Below are 25,426 nucleotides of genomic sequence, written 5' to 3'. Positions count from 1 at the left end.
AACAAATTGTTCTAGAAGATTAAACTCTACAGCCTTAAGAACCAATGCCATTAAGAAAATCCACTAGAGAAAGGAGAAGGGTGATTTCAGATGATTACATCGTATTCCTCTAACAACATAAAGTTGACATTGGAATGGTGGAATATAATTCGACCAACTTTCGTCAAGCCATGGAAAGTTCTAACTCTCAAGCTCGATGTCATGAATGAAGAGATAAAGCCTATGAAGGATAATGACGTATGGGACCTCGTTCCATTACCTGAAGGTGTGAAACCCATTGGTTGCAAATGGATGTTTAAGATCAAGAGGGATTCAAAGGGTAATGCAAAGAGGTATAAGGCTCGTCTTGTTGCAAAGGGCTTTACACAGAAAGAAGGCATCGATTATAAAGAGACTTTCTCTCTGATTTCTTCGAAAGATTCTTTTAGAACTATAATGGCATTAGTAGTGCATTTCGATCTTGAGTTACATCAGATGGATATTAAGACAACATTTCTCAATGGTGACATTGATGAAACAATTTATATGCAAAGCAAATGATTTGTAAATTAAAAAAATCTATCTATGGACTCAAACAAGCGTCTCGTCAATGGTATTACAAGTTACATCAAGTGATCATCTCATTTGGTTTTGAGATGAATTTGGTCGATGATTGTATATACTACAAGTTCAGTGGGAGAAGTATATTTTTCTGGTTTTATATGTCAATGACATATTGCTTGCCAGCAATGATATATGTTTATTGTACGAAACCAAGAGATTTATAGCAAAGAATTTTAAAATGAAAGATATTGGTGATGCCTCTTTTGTATTAGGAATTCAGATACACCGAGATCGTTCTCGAGGTATTCTTGGTTTATCACAAAAGAGCTATATCGAAAATATACTTAAAAGCTATGACATGCAAGATTGTAAACGAGGTGACACCCTTGTGGCTAAAGGAGACAAGGTTAGTTTAACTCAGTGCCCAAAAAATGACTTGAAAATTAAAGAAATGCAGAAGATTCCTTATTCCTTAGCTATAGGAAGTTTGATGTATGCTCAGGTTTGTACGCATCCGGATATAGCGTACATTGTTGGGATGCTAGGGAGATATTTAAGTAACCCGAGAATAGTTCATTAGAAAGCAGCCAAACAAGTCATGCTATATCTACAGAGAACAATAGACTACATGCTCACATACAGGAGATCGGATTAGTTGGAGATCGTCGGTTATTCTGATTTCGATTTTGAGGGATGCTAATATAGTAGGAGATCCACTTCAAACTATATTTACCTACTTGCTGGAGGTGCTATTTCCTGTAAGAGTGCTAAGCAGACACTCATAGCTATTTCCACCATGGCAGCGAATTTTATAGCGTATTATGAGGCATCAAATCATGGAATATGGCTGCGTAATTTTGTCACTAGGCTATCCATTATGGACAATATAGAAAGATCGCTCAAGATATTTTGTGATGATAAATCAACAGTGCTGTATTCCAATAATAACAGGAGCTCGACGAAGTCAAAACATATAGAGATCAAGTTCCTGGCTATTAAAGAAAGAGTTTAGAGTGGATAGGTGTCAATAAAGCATATTGGAACAAACTCCATGGTTGCGGATCCACTTACTAAGGGATTGGTACCTAAAGTCTTTCATGAGCACACTACTCATATGGGTGTAATGTCTTTTGAGGATATTTAATTTCAATGGAAGTTTGTATTTTAATTTTTCATATTGGACACAAGTATTGTTATTTTGAATATGGTTAAAGTTATTTTTTAGTTATAAGGTTTATTATCTCTGAACTTGTTTAAAATGATCTCACTATGGTATTAAGGTGGACTAGTTGAAAATAGACATGTTACAGATCACATCGCATGTAATTTTATGCTACACATCCATGCTTGATCCATGTCATTCGGTTACATCAATATACGTGACCATTGATGGGTTTAACTACATGAAAGTAGCGAAAGCCACTTTGATCCTATGTTGATATGATTTATGGAAGGAATTGTTTGGGGATGCATTCAGTAATGATACCAAAACTCTGAGTACTCATAAGGTTATGTTTAATACACATTTATAAGGTGATACATATAGTCCAAGTGGGAGATTGTAAGGATTTTTTAATCAATTATGGGTTTATATGTGTGAATAATTGTGCGTTAAATTAAAGGCTATCAAATTCGATTAAGCCCAGTTAAAAGTGATCTAATAAAGCTTCGATTTTGGGTCGTTATGTATCCAATTAAAGTGTGGGTTTACATATATGTTGAGACTGGGCCCAAGTTCCTAATTCTATAGATCAAAAGGCATCGCTATATAAATACGGTTATGATCCCCAGATCACACGTACGTATTGTTCATTCTATTCTGCATCCCATCTAGAGAGAAAAGGCGACTGTGTGTAGATTTGGAAGATAAAACCACGAGATTTGTCTATTACAATTAACCATGTCTGATTAAAGTACGCTTCCGCTATAATTCTTGAATTTCTTGATGATCCAACATGAAGATCCGATGATTTTAAAGTGATAAATTTTCCTACACCATTCATAATGTGATATTAATTATTCTTTCAACTCGTCTTTCATTTTCTCATCAATCTCTAATATCATTTCCAATTCAATTTAAGCCTAACGCCGGATTGTTGCTAAATATACTTCTACTCCATTTTTTTTTTCAAAATATAAAGACCATGAACTTTCCCGACAAACAAGATCGTCTTCTTCTAGATTATTTCGGCAAAATCTTGTTAAAGATTATATTCAATAATAAGATTCTTTGCCATGAAATTCGTAGGAAATCGAACTTTCTCGAATAATCTCCTCTCATGGAACTTTCCGCGAAATCTTGTTAAAGATTACATCCAATAATATAATGTTGGGAATTGGAACTCATTGAAGTAGTTATATACTCCTTATCCACCCTATGCATAAATGATGTGATTTTGTTCTCACTTTCTCAACAATTGCTTCTCAAACGGAATACCACGTCATGATGTTGGTCCACCTCAAACAATATATATCTGATTATGTGCTCCATCAAGGTCTTACTCTTCCACTATGTTAGGGGTCTTATGTGTGCACAACCTCTTTAAGAGTCAACAATGAAAATCAAATTTTTAGTAGATTTTGATAAAGGTTGATGGAATGTATAGTTGAAAAGTTATAAGTTTCATAAAATGTGTGGTTAAAATTAAATATTGACTTTGACTTAAATTTTAATCTTACTTTTTAGTTTAACCAAATAGGGCTTAATTAGGGCTCACATCTCATTCAATTGCAAATGAGGATTCATCGTGGCGTCCACATAGCTAAGTTTAGGCCTAGTTATGATGCCACTTGTTGGGATTCAGGTTGGTTCATAATCTACATATAGCAGTTTAATTGTCTTGTAAACTCACTAGTTACCTCATGCAAACGAATATGGAATATTGTACCTGCTTTTCTTACAATAGCATAATGGGAAAAAATAATAAAAAAATCTTGGCGAATCTAGGATTTTGAGTCAGCACGGGCAGCCGTTGATTGTTGATCGTTAGCCCAATAAAGTATTAAGAGCCTGTTTGATGTCTTTTTTTTTTTAACAAAAAATGCATTTTGAAATAGTGATTTCATAGAGAACGTGAGGTCAAAAATAAGGAAAATGTCTTGAATTTGCGTGTAATATTATCTTATTGAAGAACGTATGGTTAAAAATTAGATAGATAAAAATGTATTTTGAAAAAAAAATGAAAATAAAATAAGGCCTAAAATTTAAATATAACAATTATTTTGTTCATAATGAACATATATAATTTTGTTATAAGAATAAACTGTATATTCACCAAATGACATTACTGCCAAGTATCATATAATTTAAAAGAAGAACATGATTTTGAATCTTTATAATTTTATTAAACCCAATAAATGTAATATATATTATTTTGTTGAATTAAGTGTCAAAAGCAATAGGTGCCACAGTGGTTAGGCTTTCAATGATTAAAATAGGGGTTCATGGTTTGAATCTCATCCAACTCTCTCCTATTGCATTAATTTTGGTAGAAATTGTAAAACTAAAAAACTTGCACAATAAATTGGCTGTAAAGAAATTCGAAACCGAGATTTGGAAAATGTAAATGTAAACTCTAACCATTTCGGCTAGAAGGAGAGTCTGAAAGAAAAAAGAATTATCAGTAATATAACCTAAAACTTCAATCTATTTTTAGCAAAAAAAAATTGCTTCCGGCCCACTAACTAGATCCAACACTGAGTGTCATGGAAATACTTCAAATCATGTAAAAAAAAAAAGGGACCAATTTCCCGCTACCAATATCAAACACCAATTGATCAAAAGGTTCAACCCACAACTCAAGGATTCACTAGTGGTTGCTACTTATTCTCACCCGCAAAGGACATGATTATTGTGGTTATTGCAGCCACAAAGGAGGAGAAACAAATGGTAGCAATATGTTATACTCAAATGACAAAAAATGGAGTCAAACAGGAAAGTCGGCTGCCTACACAGCTTTCTCTTGCAAATGAACCCGCATGGCTACAGGAACTAATGGAGGCATATATAGAGATAGGTTAGAAGCCAAGTTGGGCCAAGACTAAGAGCCCTCTATGGTGTTCATATAATTAATCCAACCTATTTTAACATCATCTTCTGGGATTTATTGAGTATCAAAACCCAACATGGAGCTACTTCTCTAGAGTTCTTAGTTTACCATTACAAAACCAGCAACCTTGCCTTTTGATCTTTTGTATCTCCTTTATCTCAGTTGCATTAAAAAATTCAACTATTCATTCCCCTACCTTCATTTGTTTGTATAAATATCTAGTAATAAATTGCCAATACCATCACAAACCAGGTCTATTTTCAGTTTCCTAGTCTTATTTGTAACTTGAAAAAACTTTTTTCCATCTACGTGCACGTGCATTTAGTTGGACGTTGGAATGGATTCTGTGCTAAAAAAAAGCTTCACAAAATGCAGTAGTAATCTTCAGTAAGAGTTCATGTTGCATGTGCCATGCTATCAAGAGGCTATTTTATGAGCAAGGCGTAAATCCTATGATTTATGAACTAGACAAAGAAATAAATGGTAGGGAAATGGAGCACGCTCTTATATACAGCTGCACGGGTGCAATCCATCAGTTCCAGCTGTGTTTATTGGGGGGAAATTTGTGGGTTCTGCTAAAAACATACTCACTCTTCTCGTTAATGGATCTCTAAAAACAATGCTCAAAGATGCTGGAGCTCTTTGGCTTTAATAACTGATAAATATTCAAGCTTCGGCGCAAGAATGCCAACTTATATTGAAACTTCAGTTTGTACAATATTTTTCGACTAATTGATAAATGAGTTGGATTAATAGCATTTTGTGACATTGCGAATTACAAAATATATCAATGGCAAATGGCCATTATGTTATAGCCTGAAGAACATTTGTAATCAGGAGATAAACGTTTTAAAAGATCAAATTTTTGGTACATTGTCCACAATGGGATAGTCGCAGTTTTCAACTGCATCGGCTACTGATAGAATCTAAACGAATTGGCATGCTATTAACACATTTAATGTCAGTTCGACTAAAACAAAACAAAACTGAATTCCCTGGGAGTAATTTCTGATGTTCCCTGCATTGATTTCAATAAATTGTGAGTTAATCCATCCACGACTATGTTGAACAGTCTCATATAAAAGGGTGACCGTTTCCCTCACGAGCAGGTTTGTTTCATTTTTTTATCCAGTTCGAACACGTATATAATTTTTATAATGAGTGACGATAAAACTTGAACTCAAACCTCTGCTACCTGCTGTGTAATATTATGTTAAAATACCTCCCGACAAACTCAAACTGTTACATAAGGGGACAAATTTATTCAATTAAAAATTGTCTTTTGACATTGTAATGTCACTTTAACTGTAAGCAATAGCTTCATGTATTGGGTAGCACAGTGGCGGACGCAGACAATTTGAGTTAGTGGGGCACAATCAAATTTTAAAAAAAGTTGTAAAAAATTAAAGTACACGATATTTTATTACAATTGTTCTTTACGATTCTCAAACTTTAATGTGATTACTTAAAGTGACATGATCGAATTCTTTGTTCATGATTCTTGGAGGATTCATACTTGATCCAAGCTCGATTGTGTGTGCTACTTGATTTTGCAACGTATGTTCTAACAATTTCATTTGTTTTCCACTTTGAGAATCTGTCATTAACAAATGAACTACCACTTAAGTTGAATAGATAACATTAGAAGCAAAATAAATCATCTTTTGCTATATTGTATTCCAACTAACTGGAATGTTCATTATACTATGAAACACAAAATCATACATCTTATAAAAGTCTATTGTGAGACTGATGAAATCGAATATCAAGTCTGTCTTGATAATGAAAATTCAAATATTCCATAGATCAATATACGTTATATTATAAAAGTTTTTAAAGTATTATATGCCAAATTTATATATTTATCAAATGCTTAATACATACATAATTTTCATATAGAATAAACTTAATCTCATTCACTTACTATTCATTTATTGAAAAGTAAAATTTTGAAACCCAAAAATTTGAACACTTAAAAAATACCATGCTTTGGCTCCATTAAAAATAGATTTTGGGAAAAATGTATTTTTTAAAATAGTGATTCAAACTTTTATGTATATTTCTATTTTCAAAACTCATCTTTCTTATAATTTGTTCTAAAGTAGCCATCTAATTAGCCCACGTTTGGCGACCCTTTTTTTTAAGAAATATTATTTTAAATAATAAATTTTTGGGATAAAATGTGGTTAAAAAAAGGAAAATTTTTAAATTCATATGTAAAATATTTTATTGTAAGAATGTGTGATTGAAGAAAAACATGACTTATCATTTCGAGCTAGATACTCTTTCAAAATGCATATAAAATATAATTAAATGACTTATTTCCAAATAAAAAAGGAATAATGGATCAATTTGACAAAAAAACAAAAGGCTGACCAATGAAACTAACAAAGTACACAATGCACCAAAACTAGGCATAGCAATTAATAGTACTAGTACCACCGCCTTCTCCGCTTTCTCTCATTGGTAAGAATAAAAAAAAAAGGAAAAAAGAAAATAGAAAAAAAGAAATCCTACTTTAAGCTAGTAGGTCATGTGACCCACTAGGACCCACTGTGGGTCCGCCCCTGGGGTAGCATATATAGTTTGAGACGGTGTATCAAACTTGATAAGACTTATGTTGTCATTATACTATTCAAGTTAACTTCATTTTATTCACTTGCAAACTTATTGCCGCTTGCATTATTGGCCTAGTTCATGTCCAATATTCTGACGAATCATCCTATATATTACGTTTAGGGTCAAATATCAATGAGAAAATAAAATGGGGGAATGATGATTTTGAAGCAATAGTATCTGGCTACAATACATTTACATCATCGACATCATCAAAAGAGAGATGGGTCATAGAAAACATGGTGTGAAACTTTTTTTATGTTAGTGAATTACTACAGTGATGAAAGAGGATCATATCAAGGCTAACCTCTATAAATCTTGTGTGTTCTTGTGTGTCTATTTTCTTTCTACAATTTTGTTGCTCTTGGTGTTATAGAATTAGGATTAGTAATTCTCGACAATATTGAAATTGAGTTTTACGGCAGTAAGTTGGGATGACACAAGCGGGAGAAAGAATGTCAATGGCTTAAGCTCATGAGGTGGATAAAAAGGAATGTTATAGAAACTCATATTGTTAGAGGACTCGATGGAATTGATTATGTACGATGAGTCAATGACTATAAAATATTCTTTTATCCTTAAACAGGACAATTAAGAAAGAGAAGATGAAGAACAGATTAATGTTATATCAGAATATATTTCTGCAGTAAGTGAACTTAGTTTCATTCATCTGCGAGTGGATAAGAGAACTGAATTTTCAGTTTGGCAAGTATTCTTTACGCATGATTTCTTCTTTTCATTTACATAAATAAAGCTTTAATCTATCTCAATAATCTCAGTTGAACAAGTATTATGAACATTAAGAACCTCTGAATTTGCTCAGTTTTGATGGACTTGTGCTGAATGGACAGACATTGGATTTCATTTACTTTCTTCAATGTCCTAGATCATTTCGGGTGCATTTCACTCTAAAAATGAAGAAAGATTTGTTAGAAATCGCTGGTCGGGTTTATTCAACCAAGAAATGCCAAGGATTGATGCAAGTTTGCCCACGTTCTCTATCTAAAATATCAAAGTCGACATTTCCATCCACACGCCTTCATGTAATCACAAGATAGGGCATAACGCTTATATCCATATGAAAATATCATGAAAATCAGGTCACTATATCGTGCTATGTGTGAATATGCTTTAAGTAGTGTCTGGTTTTATCTAAATTGCCTTAAAAGTTTTGAGGCAGAACTATAAATAATATGCAAGGGGTCATTTATTTGAGACTCTATCCAAAACTCTGAAAGAATCATATATATATATATATATATATATATATATATTATGAGAAGTTGAAGAAAAGTTTAAATAAGTAATCCAATACCTTCACTTGCCTATATAAATACAAGTTCATGAGATATACCATATCACAAACCAAGTCACACAGACAAATCTTAATTAATTTGTTCAAGAGAATCTTTTTTTTATTTTTCTTTTTCCCATCAAATTAGCACCCCTTTTTAACAACTTCACTGCATTTGATGGATCGTATAGTGAAACTGGCTTTACAGTTCACAATAAGCTGTGGTGATCTTTAGTAAAAGTACATGTTGCATGTCCCATGCTATCAAGAAATTGTTTTATGAACAAGGTGTGAGTCATATGATCCACGAGCTCGAAGAGGATTCAAGAGGCAAAGAAATGGAATGGGCTCTAATACGTTTAGGATGCAGAACTGCTGTCCCAGCTGTGTTTATCAGAGGAGAATTTGTGGGCTCTTCTAATACCATTATGACTCTGCATCTCAATGATTCACTTAAGAAGTTGTTGAAAGATGCTGGAGCATTATGGCTCTAATTGTTGGGATCGACAAGTAATATGAATTGCAACAATATAAAAATATATATCAAGATTTAAAGTAAAGAAGAAAAAGAGGAATTAACGCAGAAACAAGATGTATTATTAATTGATAATGTGAACAGAATACAATGCCACAACAATTTGGCTTCTACTAAACTGAAAGAGGGACCTATATTTATAGTACACAAATCAAACCCTACAAATAAGCAAAAGATGGAAATTAGGAAGAAAATCATGAAAAAGGAAAAGAAAGGAAAAACGTGTGGCATACAAGAAAATTTGTTTCCTTTCTTGGCTCCAATTTGATTCTTTTCATATCCTTCTTGTATCCAATATGGTATCTTTCCAAAACCAACATGATCACGTAATCTTCCAAATATATAACCAAATTTTGAGGCATATAATTAACATTAATCACAAATGGAAGACATGTTTTGAACTAAATGAGGAAACTATATGAGTTTCTGCACCTTTGCCCATTTCCTAGGGGCGGTTAATTTCGTACATATGTTGTACTATGTGAATGTTGTCTGTATATAGAGCCCGCCTTTTACACTAATTCAGTTGCATTGACAAGCAATTCAGTAGAGCTTTTCTGTTTTCCCCCCCTTTTTTCCCGTAGCCTGTTGTAAACGATCTTTATGTTTGAATTACACTTCGATAATGCAATCAACTAGTTTTATATAACCACTTCTGAATTTTGTGTCCAAGAACGATGCAAAGGTATGAAAAATCAGACACCAGCCAAAACGTTAGTACATTACTTTTCCTAAAACAAATAGATCAGAAAATTCCTGAAAAACACCAGCTGGGATTAATTTATGATAATGCCTGGCATTGACTTTCATAAATTGTGACTTGGGAGTATCTAATGCCCATGACTGAGTTAAACCACCTCGTTTAAAAATCAATACGGTCCCTCACGAGCCAGCCAATTTTTTCATCAAAGGGTACAAGACTTTAGCTTAGGACATTCGTTTGCACTAATATTAAGTTACAGTACCTCATCAAAGAGCTAAACCTGTCAGAGAATGGAAAAGTTAATTAATTTAAATTGTGTTTATTTTCAACAATGTACTATTACTTTGACTATATGGATATCGTTAAAACCATTAAACATAATGCAATGGATACATGTGACTCCTCTATGATAGCTTAAAGATGGTTAGCAAATTTAAAATCACAAAGATTTCTCTGTCTTTATTAGTCTTTGTGAACCAAAATATGCAGATATCGACTTATAATTTTCCATTAATTGGGATACATATAAAATGCAAATACAATGTACAAGACAAAAAGAACTTGGGGTCTAAGAAGCATCGACACTTGTAAACTTGTTACGTACCCATATCTTATACATATCCAAGTTTTGATAGTCTCTGATACCCTTCAATACGTACTAGATACTTCAAAGATTTTATAGGTCACAAATTATTTCTCGATCATAAATCAAAAACTTTATGGGTTACAATTTATTCATCGTTCACAAATCACAAATTTTATAAGGCACAACTTATTTAATTGTTACATTTTATCAAACTAATTGGTCACCATTTATTTTTCAATCTCAACTTAATAAATTAGGAGCCATAATCATATTTTTCGGTTCACATATTATTTATTGATCATAATCAACCAAATAATTGGTCACAAAACACTCACCCCATCAACAATCATCGCATCACTGCGACATTTACCTAAATAATTAGTCACCCCATCCGACCATAATCATCCCAATCCCCACTCCACCAAGACATAAACTGAACGTCAAGTTGTCACTGTCGCCGTTGCCGCACACCACCGCCGTCGCACTGCGTACCCCCAAAACTTTGACTAAGCAGATTGGAGGAAGAAATCAACCCAAAATCATCATCGCTACACCTACTCTCACCATCATGCGCGAATTTAGAGGTGGGCTGCACTTGGTTGTAGCCCACTAATAACCATGCCTAAATGCTTTAGTTTATATATATATATATATATATATATATATATATATTATGAGAAGTTGAAGAAAAGTTTAAATAAGTAATCCAATACCTTCACTTGCCTATATAAATACAAGTTCATGAGATATACCATATCACAAACCAAGTCACACAGACAAATCTTAATTAATTTGTTCAAGAGAATCTTTTTTTTATTTTTCTTTTTCCCATCAAATTAGCACCCCTTTTTAACAACTTCACTGCATTTGATGGATCGTATAGTGAAACTGGCTTTACAGTTCACAATAAGCTGTGGTGATCTTTAGTAAAAGTACATGTTGCATGTCCCATGCTATCAAGAAATTGTTTTATGAACAAGGTGTGAGTCATATGATCCACGAGCTCGAAGAGGATTCAAGAGGCAAAGAAATGGAATGGGCTCTAATACGTTTAGGATGCAGAACTGCTGTCCCAGCTGTGTTTATCAGAGGAGAATTTGTGGGCTCTTCTAATACCATTATGACTCTGCATCTCAATGATTCACTTAAGAAGTTGTTGAAAGATGCTGGAGCATTATGGCTCTAATTGTTGGGATCGACAAGTAATATGAATTGCAACAATATAAAAATATATATCAAGATTTAAAGTAAAGAAGAAAAAGAGGAATTAACGCAGAGACAAGATGTATTATTAATTGATAATGTGAACAGAATACAATGCCACAGCAATTTGGCTTCTACTAAACTGAAAGAGGGACCTATATTTATAGTACACAAGTCAAACCCTACAAATAGGCAAAAGATGGAAATTAGGAAGAAAATCATGAAAAAGGAAAAGAAAGGAAAAACGTGTGGCATACAAGAAAATTTGTTTCCTTTCTTGGCTCCAATTTGATTCTTTTCATATCCTTCTTGTATCCAATATGGTATCTTTCCAAAACCAACATGATCACGTAATCTTCCAAATATATAACCAAATTTTGAGGCATATAATTAACATTAATCACAAATGGAAGACATGTTTTGAACTAAATGAGGAAACTATATGAGTTTCTGCACCTTTGCCCATTTCCTAGGGGCGGTTAATTTCGTACATATGTTGTACTATGTGAATGTTGTCTGTATATAGAGCCCGCCTTTTACACTAATTCAGTTGCATTGACAAGCAATTCAGTAGAGCTTTTCTGTTTTCCCCCCCTTTTTTCCCGTAGCCTGTTGTAAACGATCTTTATGTTTGAATTACACTTCGATAATGCAATCAACTAGTTTTATATAACCACTTCTGAATTTTGTGTCCAAGAACGATGCAAAGGTATGAAAAATCAGACACCAGCCAAAACGTTAGTACATTATTTTTCCTAAAACAAATAGATCAGAAAATTCCTGAAAAACACCAGCTGGGATTAATTTATGATAATGCCTGGCATTGACTTTCATAAATTGTGACTTGGGAGTATCTAATGCCCATGACTGAGTTAAACCATCTCGTTTAAAAATCAATACGGTCCCTCACGAGCCAGCCAATTTTTTCATCAAAGGGTACAAGACTTTAGCTTAGGACATTCGTTTGCACTAATATTAAGTTACAGTACCTCATCAAAGAGCTAAACCTGTCAGAGAATGGAAAAGTTAATTAATTTAAATTGTGTTTATTTTCAACAATGTACTATTACTTTGACTATATGGATATCGTTAAAACCATTAAACATAATGCAATGGATACATGTGACTCCTCTATGATAGCTTAAAGATGGTTAGCAAATTTAAAATCACAAAGATTTCTCTGTCTTTATTAGTCTTTGTGAACCAAAATATGCAGATATCGACTTATAATTTTCCATTAATTGGGATACATATAAAATGCAAATACAATGTACAAGACAAAAAGAACTTGGGGTCTAAGAAGCATCGACACTTGTAAACTTGTTACGTACCCATATCTTATACATATCCAAGTTTTGATAGTCTCTGATACCCTTCAATACGTACTAGATACTTGTTTTTTAATTATTTTAAATATTTTTATATATTTTAAATTTTCGAATACGTATACTTAATTATTTTATATTTTTGTATAATTTTTTATATGTATCTGATACTTCATGGTTCAAATGCACCTTTACTACAAAACATTGATTTGAAACTTTTTATGCAACTATCTTCTTCATCTACTGCTGAGAGAAATTTGAATGCACACTCTTTTGTACAATTTTCAGGAAGAAATAAAATAACTCTACAACGAGATGAAGAATTGGCTTTTATTCATAACAATTTGCTTTTTTATTGAGAAAAATAGATTTATAACACGTATCGGTGTATCTTAATTTTTTCAAAATAAATCATATTGACATATCCGTATCATATTCGAATTACGTAATCCATGCTTCTTAGATGGGGATAGAATAAGTGGGGGGAATGAATGTCAATCTTTTATACTGTTTGATGGATTTATAGGAATATTGTGGCAACTAGAATTATTACTGGAATCAATTGGATTGCATTTGGACATTGACTTTACATATTATTCTTTTATTCTTAAACAAGAAACTTGAAAACAAAAAGATGAACATCTTAAATTCTCAATTTCTAATTAAACAATATCGTTTTTTGGGATTTTCATTTCAAAGATATTAATATACCCCCTTCACATGTAGGTCAGATTCATTTTTACATACTGCTGAGAGAAATTTGAATGCACACTCTTTTGTACAATTTTCAGGAAGAAATAAAATAACTCTACAACGAGATGAAGAATTGGCTTTTATTCATAACAATTTGCTTTTTTATTGAGAAAAATAGATTTATAACACGTATCGGTGTATCTTAATTTTTTCAAAATAAATCATATTGACATATCCATATCATATTCGAATTACGTAATCCATGCTTCTTAGATTGGGATAGAACAAGTGGGGGGAATGAATGTCAATGTTTTATACTGTTTGATGGATTTATAGGAATATTGTGGCAACTAGAATTATTACTGGAATCAATTGGATTGCATTTTTACATTGACTTTACATATTATTCTTTTATTCTTAAACAAGAAACTTGAAAACAAAATGATGAACATCTTAAATTCTCAATTTCTAATTAAACAATATCGTTTTTTGGGATTTTCATTTCAAAGATATTAATATACCCCCTTCACATGTAGGTCAGATTCATTTTTACATCAAAAGGATGAGAGCTGAACTTAGCACATTTCATGTTAAAGCACCTCATTAGAGAAGCTCAAGCTTGGAGAGAGGAAAATTTTATTAATTTTAAATTTTGCATTTGCTTTCAAAATTGTATTTTCATTTACTATGTGGATTTAGCTGAAAACGAGATCCAAATGAAGACATTCAAATCCAATTTGTTGTTTTTGTTTGATAGTGGAAGTGTCCTTTTGAAATGAACAAACAAAATGGCAAGTTTAATCCCCAGGAACGTAATTAAACACAACAATATATAGAAATAACTTTATTGTATACAAACTAGAAAGAAACCACAAAGAAACAAGAAATGAAGAAGAAGACAAAAAATCAGAGGTAAGTGAATACATTTTCTCCTTAAGACAATGTGCCAAACCTTGCAATCTTATGAATAGAAGCAACACTTGTCGTCACTGATTTCTCCCTCAAACAAGAGTGTCAAAATATTTACAGAAAGTTTTCACCCCCCCTATTGCTATACCGTCGCTCGAGCGATAGGTGAATGATGGTCCCAAGCGAGAACAATCCTGTTCCCTCTACTTTTCTTTCAATTTTGGACCGCAATTTCTTATTCATTCAAAATTGATTTTGAGACTCTAAACATACCATGACAATTTACTTTAACGAGTAAAACAAGTTGGTCTATTTACATTTGTAATTTATCCATCGAATCAAGTCCAAATATTTGATCGAAGTTGACACAAAAGTCACTTCCCACTTTCGATTTTAACACTTAACCAATTTTTCTTAACTTTTAAACCAATTTTCAACAGTCCCCACATGAATGGAAATTCGAGTATGCATGTGCAATGCAAAAATATGTTGCATTACAGAGAAAGAGAGCGAAAAAACACTGCATCAAGTAAGGTAGCTGTCAGCTTTGAACCTTCCTTAGTGAAATACTATCGAACTTACTTGGATAATTGGTGAACGTGATATCTTGAACCATTCAACCGTTAGTATAAGTCAAGATAACAATACTCACACAGATGTCTTCCCTAATCCGTTCATAGTTTTCATGACTTGATTAATTTTAGCCCTGAACCACTTAGGAAACAATTTCTTAAGTGCTTCATTGAATCCTCATAGCTTAGTTGTCTCTTTGAACCAGTATCTTGGAATCTCCAATCAACAATGTAGGTTACCATTACAAAGTCTCTTACATAATAGCCTTTTATTCCATTCATTTTGATAGGCAACGTATATGGTTTCTAGGCAAACTTTTCATACGTGAATCCGTGATTTCTTCTTTGATTGCTCATAATCTATGGAGATGATGCGATTAGAGATCAGTTGCTTAATGGTATTGTGTCTACAACGTATTTGTCTAGACTTACCATTATACAAGCTACTACAAGCCCTTCCGATAGTCGATTGATTATCACAATGTATACTTGTTGTAGGTACCAACTTAGGCCAACATGGAATATTTTCCAAGAAGCTATGAAGCCATTTGGCCTTTTCTCCAGGTTTCGCCAAAGCAATAAACTCAGATTCTGTCATTGATCGAGCTATACACATTTGCTTTGTTGATTTCCTTGACATAGCAGCTTCACAAATGTTAAATATATGACTACTAGTATATTTAGCATCCTTCATGTTAGAAATCCAATTCACATCACAATATTCTTTCAATACCGCAGGATATTTTGAGAAGTGTAATCTATAGGTTAAGGTATAGTTCAAATACCTAAGAACCCTTGTTAAAGCCTTCCAATGATATTGGCTTGGATTGCTTATGAATCTAATAGGTTTATTCACAACAAAAGCTATGACTAGTCGAGTGCAGTTCATAATATACATTAAACTACCTATCACTTGTGAATACTTTAGTTGTGACACAGATTCACTCGTATTTTTGACTAAGTGTAAATTTGTATCAACAGGGGTTTTTGCAGGATTTTCCTCAAATACATTATACTTCTTAATATACTCTCATGTTGTGATATTGGAAAAGTACAATTTCTTCCGATGTTCTAGAGAATTTATTCCATAATATCACATTAGTAACATCTATATCTTTCATATTAAAATGCTTTGTTAGCATTTTCTTAGTGTTTAAGATCATTTTGTCACTATTGTCCATTATCAACACATCGTCTACATATAAACATACAATCACATAGGCATTTGGTGTATGTTTTATGTATACACACTTGTCACACTCGTTTATCTTAAAGTTGTTGACATCATTATTTTGTGAAACTTTTGGTGTCATTGTTTAGGATCTTGTTTCAATCCATACAAGGACCTAAAGAGTTTACAAATCATTTGTTTGTGATTAGAATAAATGAATCCTTCGGGTTGTTCCATATAAATCTCTTCTCATAACTTACCATTTAGGAATACATTTTTACATCTATTTGATGAATCTTAAGGTTGTTTATTGTCGCAATTGCAATTAACAATCTTATCGAAGTGATTTTAGTCACGAGTGAGTAGTATCAAAGAAATCAAGTCCTTCATTTTGTCTATATCATTTGGCAACCAATCTAGCCTTATATTTATCAATGGATCCATCGAGTTTCAGTTTCTTTTCGAAAATCCATTTATACTCTAAAGGCTTGTTTCCAAGAAGCAAGTCAATAATTTCCCAAGTGTGGTTTTACATTATAGAATATATCTCGCTATTAATAGCTTATTTCCAATGCGGTGCTTCCGATATAGACGTTTCATTGAAAGTCTTTGGATCATTTTCTACCATATAGTTTAGAAAATTTTGGCTAAATGTCATAGATATCTTAACCTTTTTACTATGCCTTGGTTCTTTCTCAGTTGAATCTCCATTTGTTGTTTCCTAAGTTCTTTTATTTAAACTTTTATTTTCATTTCCTTTACAAGGAAAAACATTCTTGAAGAATGACGCATTTCTTGATTCAATTATGGTTCTCTCATGTACATCCTGAATTTCAAATTTATGTACAAGAAAACAATATGCATAATTATTATTGGTGTGTCCAATAAATATGCAATCAATCATTTTGGGACCAATATTCACTTGCTTAGACTTAGGAATTTTAACCTTAGCCAAATACCCTCACACTTCAAGTGTTGATAGGACGAAGGATGACTTTTCCATAGTTCATGTGGAGCTTCTTCCATTTTCTTGAGAGGCATCCTATTAACGAGACTATTTGTTGTTAAAATAGCTTCCCTACACAAGTTCTGGGGGTAATCCCAAACTTAGCAACAAGGCGTTCATCATTTTTTTAAGAGTTTGAAATTTGTGTTTAGCAACACCATTCGATTGAGGAGAGTAAGGTGTCGTTGTTTAATGAATAATTCCATGTTCTAAGCAAAAATCATCAAACAGTGCCTCATATTTTCCTCCTCTATCACTACGGATATTCTTTATTCGTTTATCAAGTTGAGTCTCAACTTTCGCCTTTTAAATTTTAAATTCATCTAAAGCTTTGTCTTTACATCGTAGTAGAAAGACACAATACTTTGTACAATCATCTATCACCTTTAGTTTGAACGAATTTCAAATCACATATACGCTATGTATTAATTCAAAGGTGTAGTGTTCCTTTGAACGGAGTGAAACGGTGTTTTAGGCAACTTTGCTTCAAGATACACTTCACACTTATAACTGGATAAATCTTAAGTGCCGAAATTGAACTTTGATTGATAAGTTTGCACAAAGATTTGTAATTCACATGCCCTAATCAACTATGCCACAAACAAGATAACTCAAACATATAAAAAGAATTTGAATTTTTATTCATAATGCTTTACCATGATACAATAGTGAGAACATTTATTTTGAACATTCCATTACACACATATCATTTTTCTACATATATCTCATTCTTAATGAGTACAAATTTATCAATACAAATACAAGTTTGAAATCATTTTTGCTAAATAAAGACTTGGACACAAGGTTCTTTCGTATGTCCGGCTCATGTAAAACATTGTTAATAACGAGTTCTTTGCCGGATGCCATTTTCAAATTGATCTTTCTTTGTCTTTCAACCTTGGAACTTGCAGAGTTCCCCATGAATATTGTTCTCCATTGAGTTCTTAACAGTTGGTGAACATTACCTCGTCTACACACACATGATGGGTAGCACCAATGTCAACCTGCCATTCCTTCAATTTTTCAGTGTTATCGCACTCGAAAATAATTGCAGATAGATCATTTCTAGCATCCCATCAGAAAGCATACCTCTTTCAACCATGTTGGCTTGTGCATTCCTTTTCGATTTTCGACATTCACTTGAACGATGTCCGACTTTTCCACTATAGTAGCAATTCCCTTTGAACTTTCTAGCCTTCTTTGAGTTGTCTCTCCGCATTATATCACTGGAGGTATTTCGCTTCTTGTTGACAGCCTTCGACTCGATTTCCACAAAGATTACTCCAAGTTGGACAATAGGCATTTTCTCAATTTTCTATTATCTTCTTCAATCCTCAAATAGACTACCAACTCTCACAAGTTTATCTCCTTGTGTTTGTGCTTGAGATAGTTTTTGAAATCTCTCCACATAAGAGGGAGTTTCTCGATGATTGCAGCAACTTAGAAAGATTCCCTTAATTCTATCTTCTCAGCATGGCTGTTACGTAATAGAACTTGAAGTTCTTGCACTTGACTATCACCATTTTGGAATCCATCATCTTGTAATCCAAAAATTTGCCGATGATGGACTTCTTTGTTTTGACATCCTCGATCTTGTACTTCTTTTCCAAACGAATCCCATAGATCCTTGGTCGAGTCCTTAGAACTATACACCTCGTAAAGTGTATTGTCCAAACAATTTAAAATGTAATTTTTGCATAGGGAGTTTGAGTACTTCCATGCGTCCAACTTATTAATCGATTCACGATTATTTTCTTCTTATACGGCTGGTCCAATTTCCTTTAGAAACTTTACCAAATTTAGAGTGATATGATAGAAATGTATCTTCTGTTGCCATCTCTTGAAGTCCATGCCTCCAAACTTTTTTTATTTTTCCCCATGCGGGATTGCAGTAATTTGAAGTGGTATGGCCAATGGCGGAACCACATTGTTCGTACTTCTCTACGATAGTCATTTCTATTTCAAAAGCATAAGTTTAACGCAACAACAAAGAAAGGAATAGCACGTTATGCCTATTCCAAAGATGAAAAATAGTTTGTTTCACAAACAACCGAATATTGTCTTAAGAATGTTGTTTTTGTTTGATAGTAAAACAGTTGTGTTGAAATGAACAAACAAAATGGCAAGTTTAGTTTGCAAGAGCGTAATTAAACACATTGTATATAGAAAGAATTTTATGATATACAAACTACAAAGAAATAAGAAATGAAGAAGAAGACAGAAAATCCGAGGCAAGTGAATACACCTTCTCCTTAAGATAATATTGCCCCGCATCGGTACTTACGGATTACGGCACTTGTCTCCCATGATAAACGGATATGGTTTGTGGTAGAAGCACTTCAAACCACAATCCATAGTGAACTTTTAAGAGAATTTTCCCTCTTTACAAGGAAGAAGTTTTGGATGATTTTAGATAAGATTTTGCAGGAGATTTAATCCAATGCTCAATGCAAAAGTGAAATGGGATGATAATGGACGTCCAAATGGTCTATTTATAGAGGATGAGGGGTTGTGGCCTAAATGTAACCTCGCAACCTTACGAACAGAAGAAACACTTGTTGTCGCCAGCGTGTCGCTGACTTCTCGCTCGAGCGAGTGTCAAAATATTTATAGAAAGTTTTCGCTCGCTAGTCACTCAAGCGAAGGCGAGCAACGGTCCCAAGTGAGAACCATGCCAGTTTCCTCTATTTTTCTTCCAATTTTGTACCGCAATTTCTCACACATTTGGAATTGGTTTGAGATTCAAAATATACCACGATGATCTACTCGACGAGTATAACAAGTTGATCTATTTACATTTGTAATTTGACTATCGGTTCAACACTACAACATATCAAGGAATCTATAGCATGCAAAAAATGCTATCTATCATATTCTATAGTATTTTCCGAAATGCTATCATAGGTGGTGTTATTAAAAATCATGTCTTGATTATAACATTTTATAAATGCTATTATAAAGTGTTATAAAAAAACCTTTACATAGCATTTTATTATCGTCATGATTTTAGTATTTATAGCATTTTTTTCGTGCAATCTTTTTTAATTTGATAGCATTTTTATGTTATCATTTTGACTTTAATAACATTCTTTGTTCGTCATGATTACATTTTCAATAGCATTCTTTTTCCATCCTAATTTTTTAATAGCATTTATTGAATATAATGTATTATCTTCAATAGCATTTTAATTATAATATATACATATTACATAGCATTCCTTAATTATCAAATGTAAATATTCAACATCATTATGTTTTGGACTAAAAATATGAACAACAATAACCAAGCCAACAATAAATTCCAAACAACCATCAATATTGTCTTGTAAAAATACACGTGTAGTTGTTCAATAGAGAAATCTAATTATCTTATGTCTCAAATCAAATACAAATCACAATATATGCTTGAAAATGCAATAAGTAAGAACCAACAGATGGCTTATGAACCACGACGAACATCTACATAATGAGTCTAAATACGTGGTGCCAGAAAGTTTTTATACTAACACCAGTTGAGTAGTGCCCAGGACTAATAGTGCTGATGTAGTGCTTGAAAAGCTAAGAATAGACAGACAAAAGAATACTGATATGTGTGGCTTGGATACTCTTGATGATCAAACTAGTTCTTGTATTGATGGTTTTGCATCCCTGATAAATTCCGTGGATTCGGGCTTATATATGAGAATAGATTTGCCAACAAGTGTGTCATCCTCGAAAAGGTATTTCTTTCCTGTTGATCCACATCATGTGAATGGCATAAGTTTTGTTAATAAATCCATGCCCTGGAAATGTCTATTCTACCAGATCGATAAATTGAAGCCAGTAAATGTATGGATTAACATTAATATAAAATTTACCTGACCTTAAGATCTTGAACATTTTTTCTGAGATAGAGTACAACATCGTATAATTTTTCCAGTCAAACACCTTGTATATGCTGGCACCAGAAGAAAACATACGTATATCAACAAACTGCAGCACTCTTGTGACAACACACAGTGGATTTTTAAGATTTACCTATCTTGTGCAGAATAAGTAGGAACCTTCCAATTTACATCATCAAACTCAACAAAACCTGGCATTTTGATGATTCTATCTCAAAAAGAGGAAAAGCAGCATTTGGTTTGCCCCTTCGTAGGCATCTGAAATAGTTTGCGAAAATGGTGCAACAATGAATAGAAATAATTTACAAATGATGCAAAACCCATACTCAATTCTCGTGGTTGTTTGAGGCAATGTTGGCCCTAAGCAGTAGGCACAAGCCTATTGTGTAACCTCTTAACAACTGCAGATATAATTCTAGGGCGAGATTATCCCAGACACAATACTTTCTCCTTGTAATAGGAACAACCAGAGCAGGCAAAACATTCTTCCTATTAAGCTTCATGAAGGGATATTACCAGACTTGAAACATATAGACAAATTTGAGAACTTTTTGTCATTGTAATTATGAAAGGAAGGAATTGTCATAAATTATCAGAACGTAAGATTAGTAATCAACTAATACACACCAAAAAGACACAAGCAATGCTCTATTTGTTTCCTGTCTTGTTTATTTAACTTGAACAATTCCTGCACTGACCAGTTTCTGTATCTTGTTCATCATAAGAGGGTTCTTCATATGTTCCTGTGCAGCCTTGGGATTTTCCTGGAAGTCAGTCAAGACCTGTTGCAACAGAGAGATAAGGTAAGACACATTGCATTAACAGACCAAGGGGCTCGACCCAAAGGAATCGACATAGATTGTTAGTAATTCTTTCAATATCCCGAATACATAGGGACGTGTAAGTAAGAGAAATAATGATTCCTATTGGACGCAATTTAGATAGAGAGGCAGAGAAGCGTAGAGAAGACGTGAATTGTTGAAAGAAATAAATTAGGGTAGAAAAAAGCGGGAATGGAGGGAAATATCTCGGGCTTTTCAATATTGAAGCCTTTTAAAAAATGCTATTATAAAAAATTCAATTTTAAATTATAGCACTATCAACTAGAATGCTATCTTTAAATGTTATAAAATGTGTAAATTGTTGTAGTGTACGTCCGAATATTTGGCAGAAGTTGACACAAAAGTCACTTTCCACTTTTGGTTTTATTACTTGGCCAATTTTTCTTAACTCTCAAACCAGTTTCTAACACTATCTACTAGCTTAAAGATGGTTAACAAATACTTATGCAAGTAAAATTACAATCATATCTCTTCAACTTTTGTTTCTGGTAAGCAAGGACTTTATATTTTGGATGTTATCATAAGGCTGTGAAATAAGTTAAAATCACAATAATTTCTCTTGATATGTGTGTCTATTACTCTTAGCGAGGTTCCAAAATATGCAAATATTGACCAAAAATTCAGTTACTTTTAAAGATTAGCACATACAATTTACAAGAGAAAAAATGACATTGGGATGGTACAAGTGGGAGAAAGAATGTCAATGTTTTACACTCTTTTGACGATATATAGGAATTTTACGGCAACTCATATTATTGAAGGAAGGATTGCTTATGTAAAATGACTTTACAGATTATTCTTTTATTATCAAACTAGAGATTTAAAAAATAAAAAACAGATTTTCATCTCAGTTTCTAAATAAACTTAATCACTTTTTTTGGATTTGATTTAAAAAAGTTACCTCTTAACCCCCCCCCCCCCCCCCCCCAACAAAACAAAAAAAGAAAAAAAAAAAGAAAAAGGGGTCTAGATGGAGGCTTCTGAGGTTGAAAACCAAATAAATACGCCAATATGATTATTTGTTCAATACAAATAAAAATGGATAGCTTTGCCGCAATTTCATAAAGCATTTTTTGCCGTGTTTTCCTATAAACATGTTGGACTTGTTGAAAATCACTGGTAGGGATTGTCCAACCAAGAAAGGCAAGGGAGTTATTCAAGTTTGCCCACATCTTCCTTCTCTATCTAAAATCATCATATTCTCAACTATCATCGTTGACATTCCCCATGCGCTTCCTCAATTATTCACAAGATAGTCCATAATTTGAATATATATCAACACGAAGAAAATCAGCTTACCATCATATTATACGTGAATATGCTTTATGTTGTGTCGGATTTATCTAAATAGCCTTAAAGATTTCGAGCACATATGGATCCCTTGCTACAATGTCATGATGCATTTCTGCCACGTTTCCCTCTAAAGGTGAAGAAAAACTTGTTGAAAATAACTAGTCGGGTGGTCCAACCAAGAAAGGCAAGGGAGTTACGCAAGTTTGCCCTCATCTTCTCTATCCAAAATTATCATATTCTCATCTATAATAGTTGACATTCCCCATGCGGCCAGCACATATTCACAAGATAATGTGAATTACAAATTATATCCATACGAAAAAATATGATGAAAATCAGGTCATTAAATATGCTTTAAGTAGTGTCTGGATATCTCGATGGCCTTAAAGATTCCAAGCACAAGTTGAAAGAACTTGTAATGATCCACAAAGGTCATTTTAGACAAGGGGTAATCTGTTTTAGCATTTATTCCAAAATATCGGAAAGAATTTTCATTTTTTTTTTTTTTTACATGGAAAGTTAATAGAACAATTCAGATAAGTAATCCAAAACCTTTGGCTCTATAAATACAAGTTCAGGAGACCGTATCATATCAAAAATCAAGTCTAATAATCTTCATTAATTAGGTCAAGAAAATCTTGTATTTTCCATCAAATTAGCAACCTTTCTAACGACTTCGTAGCATACTAATTAAATTACTCGTGCCACATTACTTTACCTTGGTCTTTTTGGTAGCATTTGATGGATCGTATAGCAAAACTGGTTTCCGAGAAAGCTGTGGTGATCTTTAGTAAGAGTTCATGTTGCATGTGCCATGCTATCAAGAGATTGTTTTATGAGTAAGGTGTGAATCCTACGATCTACGAGCTCGACGAGGATTCAAGAGGAAAAGAAATGGAGTGGGCTCTAATGAGATTAGGATGCAGCACTGCTGTCCCGGCTGTGTTTATCGGAGGAGAATTTGTGGGCTCTTCTAATACTATTATGACTCTGCATCTCAATGGTTCACTTAAGAAGTTGTTGAAAGATGCTGGAGCATTATGGCTTTAATCACAAGTAGAAGACATGTTTTGAACTAATTGAAGAAACTAAACACGAGTTTCCACACTTTTTCCCATTTTCCTATGGGCGGTTTAATATATATGTCGTACTATATAAAGGTTGACTGTATATAGAGCCTGTCTTTTATACTAATTCAGTTACATTGACCAGCAATTCAGTAGAGCCTTTCTGTTTATCCTTTTTTTCCCCTCTTTTTTTCCATAGCCAGCAGTAAAGGAATTAGTATATTTGAATTACACGTTGATCATGCAACCAACTAGTTTGATGTGACCAATTCCAGATGCAAGTCAAAGAAAAATGGAAAATCGGAAACAAAAAGAAATAAGAAAATCCAAAGAACTTCACAAACTGGGATTTATGATGTTCCCTCATCCCTGGCATTGAATTTCATAAATAGTGATTTGTCAGTATATAATGCTCATGATTGAGTCGAACCACCTCGTTAAAAGTCAATATTCCCCCTCACATATGCAATCCAGATTCATTTTATCAAAGCGGACGAGACTTGAAATCATCACATTTTTGTGCTCTTAAAGCACCTTTTGATTCAGCTGTTTGAGAATGTAAAAATTTATTCATTTAAAATTTGCATTGGCCTGCAAAAATGTATTATCACTTTGTATGAATATCGTTGAAAACATAATCTTAGCACATACAAGAGTGTCCTCTCTAATAGCTTGAAGATGATTAACATATATTTATGCAAGTCATAATCACAATTATTTCTCTTCAAAATTTTTTTTTATGGTATGCATTGACTTCAAATTTTATATAACATGGTTATTTTGGGCCTGTGACCAAACTTAAAAAATCAAAATGACTTTACTGATTTTTCTTTCATTCTTAAAAATGAAATTCGAAAGGCAAAAAGGAAAAACACATTGAATTCTCAGTTTATAATTAAACTTTATCACTTTTTGGGATTTCATTTGAAGATATCACATCTCAAGTCGTGTGATATCAGGAAGTAGTTCTGCCATAAGTGAAATGAATTTCATTACATTAAAATGAAGAGGGACAACTGAATTCCCTACTTCAGTTCTCTTTTTCAGAGCTATATTTTTAGTTTGACAACTACTGTTTACCCATGATTCTCCTTCTTGTCATTTACATAAAGCTGGTAATGTATAATCTCAACAA

General features: G+C 33.1%; 3 pseudogenes; all 3 read left to right on the top strand.

The window, feature by feature from the left end:
- The first annotated feature begins 8,680 nt into the window (after positions 1-8,680).
- On the top strand, positions 8,681-8,996 carry LOC111379007 (annotated as a pseudogene).
- Positions 8,997-11,196: 2,200 nt separating this feature from the next.
- Positions 11,197-11,512, top strand: LOC111379006 (annotated as a pseudogene).
- A 12,334-nt stretch (positions 11,513-23,846) lies between these two features.
- LOC111379016 lies at positions 23,847-24,428 on the top strand (annotated as a pseudogene).
- Positions 24,429-25,426: the final 998 nt, after the last annotated feature.

This window comes from Olea europaea, unplaced genomic scaffold, assembly GCF_002742605.1.
Source record: "Olea europaea var. sylvestris unplaced genomic scaffold, O_europaea_v1 scaffold1919, whole genome shotgun sequence".
In the NCBI taxonomy this organism is placed as follows: Eukaryota; Viridiplantae; Streptophyta; class Magnoliopsida; order Lamiales; family Oleaceae; genus Olea; species Olea europaea.
The sequence above is the reverse complement of the archived record's forward strand: the minus strand, read 5'-3'. Positions and strand labels throughout refer to the sequence as shown.